General features: G+C 46.2%; 1 protein-coding gene across 5 annotated transcripts in view; it reads left to right on the forward strand.

Moving 5' to 3' along the window:
- Positions 1-14,519, forward strand: part of CSNK1G1 (casein kinase 1 gamma 1) — a 107,013-nt gene that overhangs the window by 2,789 nt on the left and 89,705 nt on the right. The window contains exon 1 of one of the 5 annotated variants that reach the window (XM_051628759.1): positions 6,425-6,492. The exons of the other annotated variants lie outside the window; for them this stretch is intronic. The gene's annotated coding sequence lies outside the window, so the exon portion shown is untranslated. Of the gene's footprint in view, positions 1-6,424; positions 6,493-14,519 lie in introns of those variants that run through there. 5 annotated transcript variants of the gene reach the window in all.

Raw genomic sequence — 14,519 nt, forward strand, 5'->3', positions numbered from 1 at the left:
TCCTGTAGCCAAGGTGGTTGTAAACTTGCACCAGATTCTCATGATGACTCTATTTTTGGCCTGTAGGTACTGCTCTGTGTTTGTGCCAGTTGTTGCCCAGTTTAAAACCAGCTCCTCTCTTTGGTGCTTTCAGAAAGTGCTCAACTGTTGGCTTCTTCTCCAACCTCACAGCTACTCTTCTCCAGGTTCTCTGTTGAGCTCTTTGTGGACATGTTTGCTTAGAGCAACCTGCCCTGACTGCCCCTGACTGGAGCAGGGCACAGGATGGCAGGGGAGGTCTCTCTGGGATGCTGTGTGGTGCTGCAGGTCATTGTGTCTTTATCCTTCACGGCTCCATCAGGTTGGTGGCTTAAGTGACAAGCTGATACCCTTTCTTGTGAAGTCAGAAGTGTTTGACCCTGCCTCACGCCAGTCCATTAATCTTAATCTTCAATAGGAGTTTTTAATCTGTGGGATCTAATTAATGTCTATCAATACATGAGGGCATCAAGAAGGCAGGACAAGCTCTTGTCACTTGTGCCCTGTGACAGGACGAGGGGCAATGGATTCAAACTGGAGCCCAGGAAGTTCCAGCTCAACATGAGGAAGAACTTCTTTCCTGTGAGGGTGACAGAGCCCTGGGACAGGCTGCCCAGAGAGGTTGTGGAGTCTCCTTCTCTGGAGACTTTCCAGACCTGTCTCGATGCCTCTCTGAGTGATCTGCCCGGGTCCTGCTCTGGCAGGGGGGTTGGACTCAATGATCTTCAGAGGTCCCTTCCAACCCCTAACGTTCTGGAATTCTGCGATGATTCAGGGATTCTGTATGGACAGCAATTGGACTTTTTAAGCCATCATTGCTGATGGAAGATGTTGTGGTGGGAGTGATCAAGCAAGCAGGTTCCTAGAGCTCCACCATGGTGGGAGTTAGGAGCTGGCAAGATCATAAGCAGGACCTAGTCCACAGTCACTTGCTGCCTTCCTTACACTGAGGTTGTCCCCCCTTTTTGTGGTTTTTAAACTCGTTTCCAGCTCTGAAGCAATCAGCTGGTGTGTGTTTTCAGGTTAACAGATGCCAGCCTGTATCCTGCCTTAAAAAGTGCTACCAGATGAAACCAGGAATCCATCTGGCCCAGTGTCCTGCTCATTAGTAACCAGTAGCAGATGCCTGGGGGAGGGGAGGACACAAATACAGCACATCTAAGCTGGGAAAGTATTGCTTTATTTTTATCTCTCCAGCAGTTTATGACCTGCCTGAGCCAGGTGCTTGAATTTAGTAACCTTCACACTTCTCTTCCATGGATTTCTTCTCTTCCTTTGAATCAGCTTGATTCACTGCCTTGCACAGAGGGTGACAATGTGGGACACTGGGTGTGTAGACTAGTTATTATGTGATCTGCACATGAAGAGGCAGAAAACCAGAATGAGTGTCCAAAAAAACTAGCAAGAAACAAATTCAGAACAAATTGCTTCTTCCCTTTCTCCGTGACGTTTACACTTTTAGGAAACTGCTTTTTCCATTCCTGGTGTTCTCTTGGCTGGACAGAATTGTCCTCCTATGTTCAGACTGCCCTTTTCACATCTCTCCTTGCTCTTCATGTCATTGCCAGCTCCACTCCAGCCCCCTTGAGATGGGGATTGCAGGAGGGGTGGCACAGGCAAGGGAGGGTGAGGTTGGCAGAGGTGCTGATCAGATCAGCAGGTGAGATTTATGATGCAGCTGCCTCTTCAGAAAACGCCAGGTGCTCTGGATTTGTATTTTGTTCTGTATTACTGGCTGTGTTGATGTTCTGCTTGGTTGTTAGTGACAGAAAAACCATCGAGCTACGGATTGGGTGGAATTCTCTGCTGTGGCCCCACTGTTATGTTCTCTTATTCAGCTGGAATTCAGTCTGTCATGTTTTTTGCAGTTGAAGTTAGGGTGGTTGTTCCTGATGTGCTGTGCTTTGGATTGTGTCACCCACTCGTATCACGAGATTTTACTGCAATTCCTCAGAAGTCATTGCTCTTATTTACTGATCCTGTGGAATTATTCAGAGTAGCAGTTGTCATCTCAGTGTAGTTGAGCAGAGCAGAGTCCTCTGGCGAGTCTCCTTCCCTACTAAACTGACTTGTGATACCTTTCTTCCCTCTTCCATATCTTCTTTTTTTAATCAGTTATTTACCCATGTCAAGGATTTTTCCTTTTATCCTGTGTTTCCCAGAGAGCTTTGGTGCAGGATCTTGTCGTATAGAATACCTGCTTTGTTTGTCAGGGAGGTCTGCCAGCTGCCTTGTGCATGTGCTGCATCTCCTGCTGAAGGAAGAAGGAAAGAAAAAAGAGACAATAACCTCCAACTGACTTCAGAGACGTGACTTCATTTTTGAAAATATAATTAGCTCTGCGTCCGCTTAGTCAGTTCTTTAGGACAACTCTTGTTTCTGGCCTGGCTGCCTGGTTTGTGGTTGCTCAGATGCCTCAATGGCTCTGTGGAAGTTCATGCAAGTGCTGTTCGGGTGCTGTGGTGCAGCTTTAACCAAGAAGCTGTTTGGGGGACTTTTCCTCCTGGGTGATGTTATATGTGAGGTGAAGCTGTTGCCTTGGCTTCTGAGTGGTCCTTTGCCACCTGAAGCCTTATTTGCTTTGCTCACTGTACTGGGGTCCAGCAGGGGGAGTGGAGGTGGCCAAGCACAGCCCATTGTGTGTAAAACACAATTTTAACTTTTGGGAGACACTGTGTGATGATTATTTAACCCAATAATAAACTATGGGACTTCTGTATCCCATATATATATATATATATATATATATATATACACACATGCAGACTATAGAATAATGGAATCATTAAGTTTGGAAAAGACCTCTGAGACCCAACAGCACCATGCCAACTAAACCACATCCTGAAGTGCCACATCTACATGGTTTTTTAACACCTCCAGGGATGATGGCTCCACTGCTGCCCTGGGCAGCCTGTGCCAGTGCTTGATCACTCAGTAAATAAATTGTTCCTAATATCCAGTCTGACCCTCCTCTGGCACAACTTGAGGCCACTTCCTCTTGTCCTAAAACCTCACTAGTTTGTATTTACTTTCCCTCTTCAACATTTAGCCTTGCCCTACCACCTGAATTGGCTTTTGTTTCTTCTCTGGCCTGGACAGATGGCACAGCAGGGGTTCACACGATGCTGCAGCCACCATTCAAGGTGAAGGCAGGAACTGGTACTGGTACTTCTCAGCCTGCCAGGGAGGAGCAGCTCTCTGGTATTTGAGACTTCAGGCTGGGTGTTCTCTCTTGACTTGGCTCATGTGCAGGCATTTGGAGTCTCAGTTTAATGCCGCGTTTTTGGCTTGTACAACCACCTGGTGACAGTTGCCATCACTGCTTGGCTGGTCAGACTACAGTTCTCTGGTGTAAGCTTGGAATTCTGATTTATAGGGTGTTTAGTATCTGTCTAGTAGGTCAAGGGAGGTGATTCTACCCCTCTACTGTGCTTTCATGACAGCCCACCTGGAGCATTGTGTCCAGTTCTGGAGCCCCCAATGTAAGGAGGATCTGGAGTTGTTGGAGTGAGTCCAGAGGAAGCCATGAAGATGATCCAAGAGCTGGAGCAGCTCTGCTCTGGAGACAGACTGAGGGAGTTGGGGTGTTCAGCCTGGAGAAGAGGAGGCTCCAGGGAGACCTTAGAGCACCTTCCAGTGCCTGGAGGGGCTCCAGGAAAGCTGGGGAGGCACTTGGGGGACAAGGGCAGGAAGTGAGGACAAGGGGGAATGGATCAAAACTGGAAGAGGGGAGATTTAGATTAGACATCAGGAAGAAATTATTCACCGTAAGGGTGGTGAGACCCTGGCCCAGGTTGCCCAGGGAAGCTGTGGCTGCCCCATCCCTGGCAGTGTTGAAGGGCAGGTTGGATGGGGCTTGGAGCAACCTGGGCTGGTGGGAGGTGTCCCTGCCCATGCAGAGAGGTTGGAAATAGATGAGCTTTAAGGTCCCTTCAAACTCAAACCATTCTATGATTTCTTGCTGACACAGTAAACTTGGGTTTCTCAGATGGTGGTGTGTGCTAAAGAAAGCTGAGGTCCTCTAAAAGGTTGCCTCCCCTTCATCTACTTTAATGACTTGGACATTGACTTGTTGGCCCTCCAGTCTATTTTGAATGAACCTGCTACATCCATATTAGCACTTTAATTAGAGACATCTGAATTTTACCATCTTACTTCCAGACTTCCAGTACGTGTGAAGAAGCACACTTGTACCTTGGTTTTCTCTTTCCAGCTCATTTTGCTTGTACTGTATTGATTTTTCTAGCTTGTGATTATTACATGGCCAATTCTTGTCTCATCTGTAGGAGTTTTTGAGGAGATGAAGTTCTTATGAATCAGCTTCACTCCCCAAAAAGCTGCATTATCCTCAGATACAAGGTCCTCTGTTTCTGCTGGTTTCTCTGCTCCTCTTCTGAAGTGTCAGTCATTGATCTTGATTGCAAGTGCCAGCGTACTGGTGCTACTTTGATTAATTCAGTCCTTGTTCGTGTACAGGCTTCCAGTTGTCCAAAAATCTTCTCAGTTCCTAATGAATCCAAGCCTGAGTGTGGGAGCAATTATTTGAGGTATTGTCATGCAGCTCTTGGTCATTGCCTTCCTGTTCTCAGCCTGCATTTTGCCTCCAGAAACATCCTTCTGTTGTATAGAGCAGGTCCAGAGGTGGCCATGGAAATGATCCAAGGGCTGGAGCAGCTCTGCTCTGGAGGCAGGCTGGGAGAGTTGGGGGTGTTTAGCCTGGAGAAGAGAAGGCTTCAGGGAGACCTTATTGGGGCCTTCAATATATAAAACGGACTTATAATGAAGATGGAGAGAGACTTTTTACCAAGACCTGCAGTGGCAGGACAAGGGCTGATGGCTTCAAACTGAAAGAGCAAAGGGTTAGATTGGCCAGAAGGAAGAATGGTTTTACGATGTGGGTGGTGAGACACTGGAACAGGTTGTTGGGAGACATTGTGGATGCCCACAAGTGTTCAAGGTCAGGTTGGATGGGACTTTGGGCAACCTGGTCCTAGTGAAAGATGTCTCTGCCCAGGCAGGGAGTTGACCTTTACAGGTCCCTTCAAACTCAAGCCATTCTGTGATTCTACAGAGATAAAATCTCAGACTTGTGCCTCCTTCATCACTATATTCCATATTAACCCCCCTTGACCTTTATATTTTGATACAGGGAGGAGTTATTTTAACTCCTTTCTAAAACACCTGTTTAATTTCCAATCAATATCTGATTTCTGGTTCACCAGACACTACCTACCTTTTAAAAGATGACTTATTGTTGGTTTTGCCAGCTTCTAAAATGAGACACAATCATTGTGGGATTACCACCATTTTCTCCTAGCTTTTTGAGACATTGTTCCTCCCTGTAAGATCTATTTAGAGCAGCCTCACTTTCTGAAATGGGTATGTGTCTCTTACCTCTCTGAATTTGCTGTTTTGGTTTGCTTGCCTGTGAGCAAATCTCTTTGGGATAATAACTGAATAGCCTGAAGAGTTGACAGCAGTTCCACCCCGAAGATGAGCCTCACAGTTTCTGCTTTGGGAAAGACAATTGAATAGCTTGGATCTGCTACTCCTGGCAGTTAATGCAGGAATTGGGGATATTCAGTGGAGAGACAGGAAAACTCTTTTCCTGACTGCCTCTGCTCTGCTGCTCCTTTTTTTTTCTTTTTCTTATGATTATATGATGACATTCCTTTAGCCTGGGAAAATTCCAGCTGTTTACAAAGAAGTGAAGGTTTCTTTCCAGTCTTGAACCTGCAGTTGGTTTTCCCAAAGCTGCTGTGCTTCTGTAGTCTCCCCAGATGAGCTGGCCATATTATGCATGGTACATTAGAGGAGGCCACATCATTTATTAAATATCCTGGGTGGATGCTGGCCTACAGGTGTGCTTGAGTGTCCATTGATAAGTTGGTGAGTTTGTGATGGTGCCAGGAAAACTCTGGAATTCCCTTCTCCTGGAGTTCCTCCTTTTTTCCAACGCACACAAAATCATTATCCTTCAGTAGGGACGAGGCTAGGCAAGTGAAGTTGGAGGAGAAAACTAGTTGAACTCTGAAGCAAACCCTTCTGAAGGGTGTGCTTCTTGTAGGTGTTTATTCAGTGCTGCAAAATGTGATCACTTCCATCTTGGTGATTTGCTGGGGACTTGTAATTTAACTCATCCAAGGTAGCAGAAAACGTTGTGCTTAGGAGGTTAAAATCTGCATGTGTTTTTATGAACTCCTTACCTTTGCTGCACCCGCGATGTGGGCGACGTTGTGCTTGTAGGAATAACAAACCAAACTTGGTGTTCTTTTGCTAGCTGCTGCTCGTTCACTCCTGAGATGTGTCAGAGGGTAGATCCAGCTGTGGTTATTTTTCTTCCTTCATGTTGCTGAAGAGCTCACTGCAGGAAAACTGACCTGAAGGAAATCTGTCTGCATCTGTCCACTCTTTCTCATAGTAAGAAGTGGCACATGAATTGAGTTATTACTACTCTTGGCTCAAGTTCGTTAGGTGAGTATCTGAACAGTAGCAATCCCAAGCATGTTGGGCTTCCTGGGTCTTCAAGCTTTCATTCCTCATGGCTCAAAATTCCTGACTTCTGCTTATTTAGGTCCATTAAAAACAAATGAGAGGAAGTCCTCCAAAATGCAGCTTGTAATACTGTTCCATTGGCAGTGCCAATTCTGTCAAGTCTAGTGAGACGATTTAACTTATTTGAAGTCTGGTACAAGTTGCCTCCTGGAAAGTCCTTTAGCAGTCCCATTTTGGCCTGTCTGGCTGTCCTTAGGTACCTTGTAACTGTCCTTCTTGGTGAGGTGCAAAGCTGATTTCTACAGCTGTTTTTTATTTCCTAGATCTTAAAAGAGCAAGCTTCAATGGCCAAATGAAACTTAAGAACCTGTAACATCTTATTTTAATGAAGCAGAGACCACATTCTTCATAATTGTCTCTTTTCAAGTCCAAGTTAGACTTCAAAGGTCTCATACTTTAGGAGGCTCATGAAGTCTTGTTCTTGCTGTCCCTTTTTGGCAGGGCTGCAGTAGCAGGTCACACACATTGGGTTGCACTGGGAGGGATTGTGGCAAGGCATGTGTTAAGTAACTCCTTAGTTTGAAAATGTTATTTCTATCTAAGTGCTGTGTGTGCAGCTACCAGACAGTGAGGTTCTTCCCCACCGTGAGAAATACTTGCTCCATGGTTACGAGCCCGTTTTGCTGGCCATGGACTACCCCAGCTGGCTGAGTGTCCATGCCAGGTTAGATGGCCTGGGGGTCGTTGGGGTTCTCTGGTTGATCATCCTGCAGCTGAGCCCAGGCCTGCAGCCACTTTGGCATCTGATACTGGTTCCCAGCTGTGCTCTGTTTGGGGAGGTTTTCGCAGGTTCCTAACCCTGCAGGTGCTCTGCACAGTGTTGGCAGCATGGAGGCTTTACTGGTGGGAGATGCAACTCCTCAGACGGCAAATCTGAGTCAGACTGATCTCCCCTTCTGTGGGGAGAAGATCTCTGCTGACGTTTGTAGTTCAGTGGGGAAGATCCAAAACTGATATTAGGCTCCCAGCTTTGTTTTTGTCTAGTTTTACTGGATACAGCCGTGATACTGGGTGTTTTTTATAATTTCTAAATGTTAGCAGTTGCCGCGCGTGCCGGAGTGCCTTCACTTGTCCAGATCCGTGATGGGGAGCCCGGTGTTTTGGAACTACTTGTTCTGTTCTCTCTGGTCTCCACAGAAAACTGAGTGCTTCGACATTAGGCAGGCAGCGTGATCCAAGGTGAGGTTTTGGGGATGATTTGCTGGCTGTGGTGATAGTTCAGGGGTTTGGCTCGCAGCAGGCGGGCAGAGGGACTTGGGGGTCTTGGCACCCTCCTGGGTGGGGGTGCTGCATGGGCAGGCTCAGCTTTAAAGGCAGCTGCGTGTGAGGTGAGATTCAGATGTTCAGGCAACCTTCTGTGTTACTGGCTCTTTGCTCAAAGGGATGGAGTTAGACTTACCAGTGTCTAGTTGGACAGTGTATACTCAACATCTACTGCATGAAACCTTGTGCTCCTTTGGACTTGGTGCAGTCATCTCTGTAATCCTTGGTTTGTTTGCCTGATGAGCTAATACTCCTGTTTGGGTTTCTTGCACCAAAATAGGTCCATTGTACTTTCTGAAGGCCTGCAGGGCTGAAGCAGATAGTGTAGAAATTCCCCAGCAGTGTCTTGAAACCAAATTCTTTGACTTTTTGGTTTTTCCTGCGGGGAGGTTCTGCTGAACACTTGCAGTGGTCCTGGACGTTGAACCTCAGTTGAGTGCAGTGATGAGCTCGTGGCTGCTCCCCAGACCCCACACAGCTGAGGAATCTGAGTCATCACCATCTTTTTGGCTTGGAAAACTAGTAAATGTTTTACAAAACTGTTCATTGTGACACCTCTTGGTAAACCAAGGCTTGTCTTCACAGACTGTTCAATCAGTCTCTGCTAACATTTACAAAAGCTTGGAATAATCCCCGTGCTCCTGTTGATCCACTCATTTGTAGCATGTTTCAACTGTAGCACCAGGCGTGTAAGAGGAGGAAATTTGCTTGCTCAGGAGGTGTTCAAAAATACACTTGTGCTGAAACCCCATCTGTTAAATCTTCTTGAGCTCCTCTCTTGCCAGCTGTAAGGTGGAGTGTAGTAATAGTTTGCATCATCTGCCACTCGAGCAGACCAACCTTCAACAGCCTCAATGGTAGGTTGTGGTATTCAAATGTGTCTCCTCTTGGATTAATTGAGACTGAGATCCCTGTTAGTAGCTTTGAGATCATTTGCAATTAAATGGAGTCAGGTCTTCGAAGGGATTTATCTGCGGACCAGTGCTCAACACCAGTATCTGAGCTTCCCCTGACGAATAGACTTGCCTGAGGCACAGGTGGCTAAATTTAGTCTTCTAGCAAGCTAAGCATGACCTTGTGTTACAAGGACTTTTTCTACTTGTATCTGTATCAAAACATAAAGGCTGGTTTTCTGTGGTGGATGGAGCTTTGGTGCTTAGTGATGCTGAAAAGCTGAGAGAGGAGTTGTTCAGCCTGGAGAAGAGAAGGCTCCAGGGCGATCTTAGAGCACCTTCCAGTGCCTGAAGGTGTTCCAGGAAAGCTGGGGAGGGGCTTTTGACAAGGGCAGGAAGTGAGAGGACAAGGGGAAATGGATTAAAACTGGAAGAAGGGAGATTGAGGTGAGACATGAGGAGGAAATTCTTCACTCTGAGGGTGGTGAGAGCCTGGCCCAGGTTGCCCAGAGAAGCTGTGGCTGCCCCGTCCCTGGAAGTGTTGGAAGGGCAGGTTGGATGGGGCTTGGAGCAGCCTGGTCTAGTGGGAGGTGTCCCTGCCCATGCAGGGGGGTTGGGACTGGATGATCTTTAAGGTCCTCTCCAACCCAAACCAGTCTGGGATTCTCTGGTTCTATGACGAGCTTTTTGTGTTGCATTGTCAGCTGACGCTCCCATTACCATGGCTGGCAGTGATTAACTCCATCTACAAGTGATCTAAAGGCACAAAGAGGTCCTCGCTGGTGGTTGTTAGGCCTTCAGAGAACACAGATGCCACTTGGTGTGTGGAGGAGGTTCCTTGGTAATGAACACTACTAATTGACAGCTATGCTGAGGGTTAGGGTTTGAAACCAGATGTTTCAATCGAAGTGGCTGCATATAGATGCAGTTTCCTAGCGGTGTTAGTGGTGATGCTGGCCTTCCAGGTAGGGTTATTTGTACAAAAGAGCACTTTGCTCCAGCTCCTGGGAGAAGTTTTTAGTGTGTGTGTGAGACAGTGCACAGAGGTGGACAGTTCTGGCATCTGCCTTGTTGCGTGGGTTTGTCTCCTTGTGTGAAGTGAGACTTATCCGCCAAGTTCAACTGTAGCAGCTTTTTGTTACGGCTGCTTTCTAATTAAATACATAACTCATCCTGCAAGCTTAGTGAAGATGCCTTCAGTGTCTTCTCAGGCTTCTGGAATTCTTCTGCCATCCTCAAGAAATGCCAGGCTTCTCTGAAGTTGGTAGCACACTGCCAGCCGAATGGGAAAAGTTGTTCCTGGGAAGCCGAGCAGGATTTTCCAGTGTCTGCTGTGCCTGCTGGTGTTTAGTAGTGGAGTGAGTGAGGTGGTTTTTTTGGCTTGTGAAAGAAACTTCTTCAGGTGAGTGGGCAAACCCCTTTTCTTTTTTTTGTTTTGCATGAGCACGGCCTGCCAGTTGGGACCATCGGAATTTATCTCCCTGGCATTGACTTGGTTATTGTTGGCATACTGGTCTCTTGCTTGCTACAGGCAGTACGTGTTGTGGTGGTTTTTTTGGAGGGCTGAAATACTAATCTGATTCGGGAGCAGGGTCGTTGAGTAATATGCTGAGGGAGTTTCAGTCGGTGAGTGTGTGACTCCATCTGTTGTGTGTTTCTGGTGATTGCATCGTCAGCAAAGCTGGCAAACAGGAGGGCAGAGGAGCAGCTGCCTGTCCTGGGGAGTCTGAGCCTCTTAGGAGTGGAAGGATTTCTTTAAAAAGCAAGCAACGATTGGCTGCATCTTGTTCTAGGAGTTACAAACTCCTAGAAGCTCAGGAAGAAATTCTTTCCTGTGAGGGTGGTGAGACCCTGGTCCAGGCTGCGAAGAGAAGCTGTGGCTGCCCCATCTGTGAAAGCGTTCAAAGCCAGTTTGGATGGGGCTTGGAGCAACTTGGTCTGGTGGGAGGTGTCCCTGCCCATGCAGGGGGGTTGGAGCTTGATGATCTTTAAGGTCCGTTCCAATTCTAACCATTCTATGATTCTGATGGTTTAGATGCATTCAGAGAGTGGTTAGACAAAGCCATGGTCCATGAAATGAATACTGGTGGGACTGGGCAGGCGTGTCTGTACTAACATCTGTAATCCAGTGGTTGTGGGTGCTCGAGCAGACTACAGAAGCTGATTGCTCCCTGGAGCATCTGCCATCGTCATGGATGGAGACAGAACAGCAGGAGGGCATTTCTCCTGTCAATATCTCCATTGTTCTGAACTCCCTGCCTTTCCAGAATATTGGGGCAGGGTGGGGAGGCAAGATTTCTGTAGAGCTTTGGAATTTGGTTTAGGAATACTTACAGGAGGGGATTTTTTTTAAGCTGTTTCTCAGCACACTGTGTGTACCTACAGGTCTCCCACGCTGTAGATAGTCAACGGAGATTTGCTCTAGAACATGTTTGTGTGTTTCAAGGTGGCATAGGTAAAACTGAAACCAGGCAAATAAAAATGAGAAATGAAGGTTGAAGAAAGTGGTTGAGTATGAAATTGTTGGTCCCTTTAAAAGGGAAAAAATTCTTGAAATTCCACCTTTTTCTGGAGCAAGTGGGAGGAGGTGTTTATTCATAATGCTTCTCTTCAGCTTTCCTGGTGTGGGATTGTGACCAGCAGGCAGCCGGGCGTTCCCTGCAGGCAGTGATGGGCTGATGGCCCAGAACAGGGCAGGGACAGCCAGGAGAGAGGCATGCACATAATGAGGTCCTGCTCTGTGTCACACTAATTACATGAAGTATATATAGAGATCATCACAAAACTTCCCTGCTGCTGTTTTGCTCATGTTCATGTCATGGCTGGTCAACTATGGGTTGTTATTTTAGTTTTGTAGCTTTCGGACCAGTGCCTGCTAAAAATTTAGTTTTTGTCAGAAACAGGACTATTAAACCAGTAGTCTTCTTAGCATGTTTGAGGAGCTGTTGATGTAGTTCTGTGCTTAAACATGAAAGTTGGTGTTTCCCTACCTTGCTTGGTATTGAAATGAGTGTTAAAAGCTTACAAGGCTATGATGGTGACTGCTGTGTCCAAAAGGGGAGGTTTTGGTCCTGCCTTTCCCATGTACTGCTGCTGGTGCTTGTCAAACCTGTTCCTGAGCTGCCCTGACTCTCTAACCTGGCACAAAGTTCTCCAGGTATTGTTTGGTTGGTTTTCTCCTGTTGCTATAAAGGGTTAGACTCATTCATAAACTGGTCTGATAAGCACACTTGGAAGAAACTGGCAGGAATTCCTGCTGATGGCTGCTGCAGCTCTTTGGTTGCTCCATCTTACAGAGAACACACTTGGGTTTTTCTCCAAAGATCTTTTTCATGCTGGTGCAAGTTCCAAACTGCAAGCATCTTCCCAACTTTTGGGACATGTGTGGATTGTTGGTCTCTGCTAAAAGGAGTTCGTACATGGAGGAGGAGATCCACAAGAGATAACCAGAAGCTGCAAAGAACCTAAAGTCTACAAAAACTCTTGAGCAGCAGAGGCTTTGATGAATGGAAATGAGTGGGCTTTTTTTGGAAGGTGTCTCTTCTTCTCCTTAGAGGGCCAGAGGTGTCACTTGAGGGTGTGGCAAGCTTTCTGAATCTATCAGGTAGGAAACAAGGATCTCTGATGCCTGCATTTGGGTTACTGGCTTGGGCTTGGGCTTGAGGAGGAGTCTCAGCTGAGAAGGCTGTTCTAAAGAGCAATACATTAAGTCTGTTAATGATTTAATAAACCAGTGTAGTTAGTGGGGGAATGTCGAGCAAGTCCTCTGTGCTGTGAAGACTGGCAGAGGCAAGTGCTGTAACAGAGCTTGGTTACCCTTTTCTTCAAAAGTGTATGGAGAACTGAAGAAACTCATCTTGGATGTGAATCAAAGGGATCTTGCAAGAGAACTTACTGGAATGGATGGGAATTTTTAAAGTGTTATTGCACGAGCCAGGCTGGGATTGGATCCTGGAAGTGTGAAACTTGACTGTGTCTAATAAGTCTAAAAGAAGTAATCCCAAATGGCATTTGTCTTAACTTAGGAGGAGTTTGGAAGTGGAAAAATTCCTTGTGCAGATGCTAGAAGAATGTCAACTGTGTGACTCATGTATTCCATAAAGGGATCCTTGGGAAAAATCCCCATTCTAAATATGAGTAAAGTGCACCGTGATATAGTAACATACACCATGTGATGCGGGTGCCTTTCGGAGGAAGATGCAAGGTGAGCGAGTGCTGTGTAGAAGCTCCTTGGACAGACTGGGATCAGAGTGCTCCTTAAAGCCTCTCTTGATAAGGTAGGAAGACTTGAAAATCCCACTTTTAAATATTTATCGTAACTCAGTGTCTAATGGAGGTGGCTGCTCCATTTCCATCCTCTCGGAACTCGTGCCACCCTGACCGTTGCTCGGTCCTGCTTTGTTGGGTGCCTTCTGCATGTGGTCCACAGGAAGCTCTCTTCCTTTCCTCTGAGATAAAAACAGTGAAAAGCAGATGTTTTGCTTTAAAACGTGTGCTTGTTTCTCCCAGATTCACACACTTTCTTCCAGGCTACTGTTTCTTCTGCAGTATCTGCAGCTGTTGTTAGGGGAGATGGAAGGTTAAATCATCTTGAAGTGAAAAGTAAATACTCCGTGGGTGGGCTTTTCCTCATTGGGGTTTCAGGCTTTGGACAGGTCAGGGGTTCAGGATCAGAGGCTGTTGTTGAAAGGATAAGATGAGGTTATCTTGGAGAGCATCCTTGGTGAGGCTGGGATGTCTCTGTGTGCTCAAGCTGAGATGTCACTCAGCCAGGTGATATGGAGTGCTTGCTTCCACTGGGAATGGTTGAGCTCCCTGTCAGGAATAACTCAAGTAAGTTATTGCGACAGCAATGAAAACTTTACATAATGGAATTCAGTTTAGAATAAGCAGGACTCTGTCATGGATGAGTCAAAAGATTTAAATAATTTAATTTCACTATCTACCTGTGTTGCAAGTAGACACTGACTGAACTTATTCACCTTTTTTTGAATTTTTTTCACTTCCTTGTCTTATTGGAGGCACAGCTCTGTTCCCTTTCATTGCAAAGACCACTGGCATCAGTTTTGAAGTCTTCCATATTTTGCTGTTAACAAAATATAGTTCCTGTTATGTATCAGAAGGACACATGGGTTTCAGCAGCCTGCTGGGCGTGTTGAACCTTCACACCTGCTGAGATGGCGGTTGGGCTCCCTAAGAGGTAACTCCAAGTTTGGTTTCCTAGTCTGCTTTTGAAAAGACACGATTGAGACCTAGAACTAGTTGTAGCACTTGCTATATTTGAAATGTATGGGCTTCTCATGAGTTAAGGGAATTGAAAGGGATATCAGATGCTTTTTGCAAGCAGCAGTATTGTAATTTTTGTTCTTCTACCTAGGTGTCAGACGGTAAATACCACTGTGAGCAGTGCCCAAGTGCAGTGCCAGCATAAAAGCTGACTCCCTTTCTCTAGTTAAGCAGAAGGAACATAGATGTCAGCTGTGGTGTGTATTCAGGGAGGCATTTGCAAATTACTGAGTGTAAGCAGGATCTTGACTTCAAGTGAGCTTCCTGCCCAGCTCTTTTCCAGGTGTCAGTGTATTTGTTTTTGGCAAAAAGCCAGCAAAATCTACCTAACTTTTCCCCTTTTGGCCCTGCTGCTTTCCATGTTTTGAGAACAGCCTTAATGTGTCCTTCACTGCTGATCTGCTGACTGCTAGGCATAGTTCTTACCATCTACTGCTAATTAGCAAATCATAGAATATGCTGAGTTGGAAGGGACCCATCAGGATCATCCAGTCCAACTCCTGT

The sequence above is a fragment of the Apus apus genome, chromosome 10, assembly GCF_020740795.1.
Source record: "Apus apus isolate bApuApu2 chromosome 10, bApuApu2.pri.cur, whole genome shotgun sequence".
NCBI lineage: Eukaryota > Metazoa > Chordata > Aves > Apodiformes > Apodidae > Apus > Apus apus.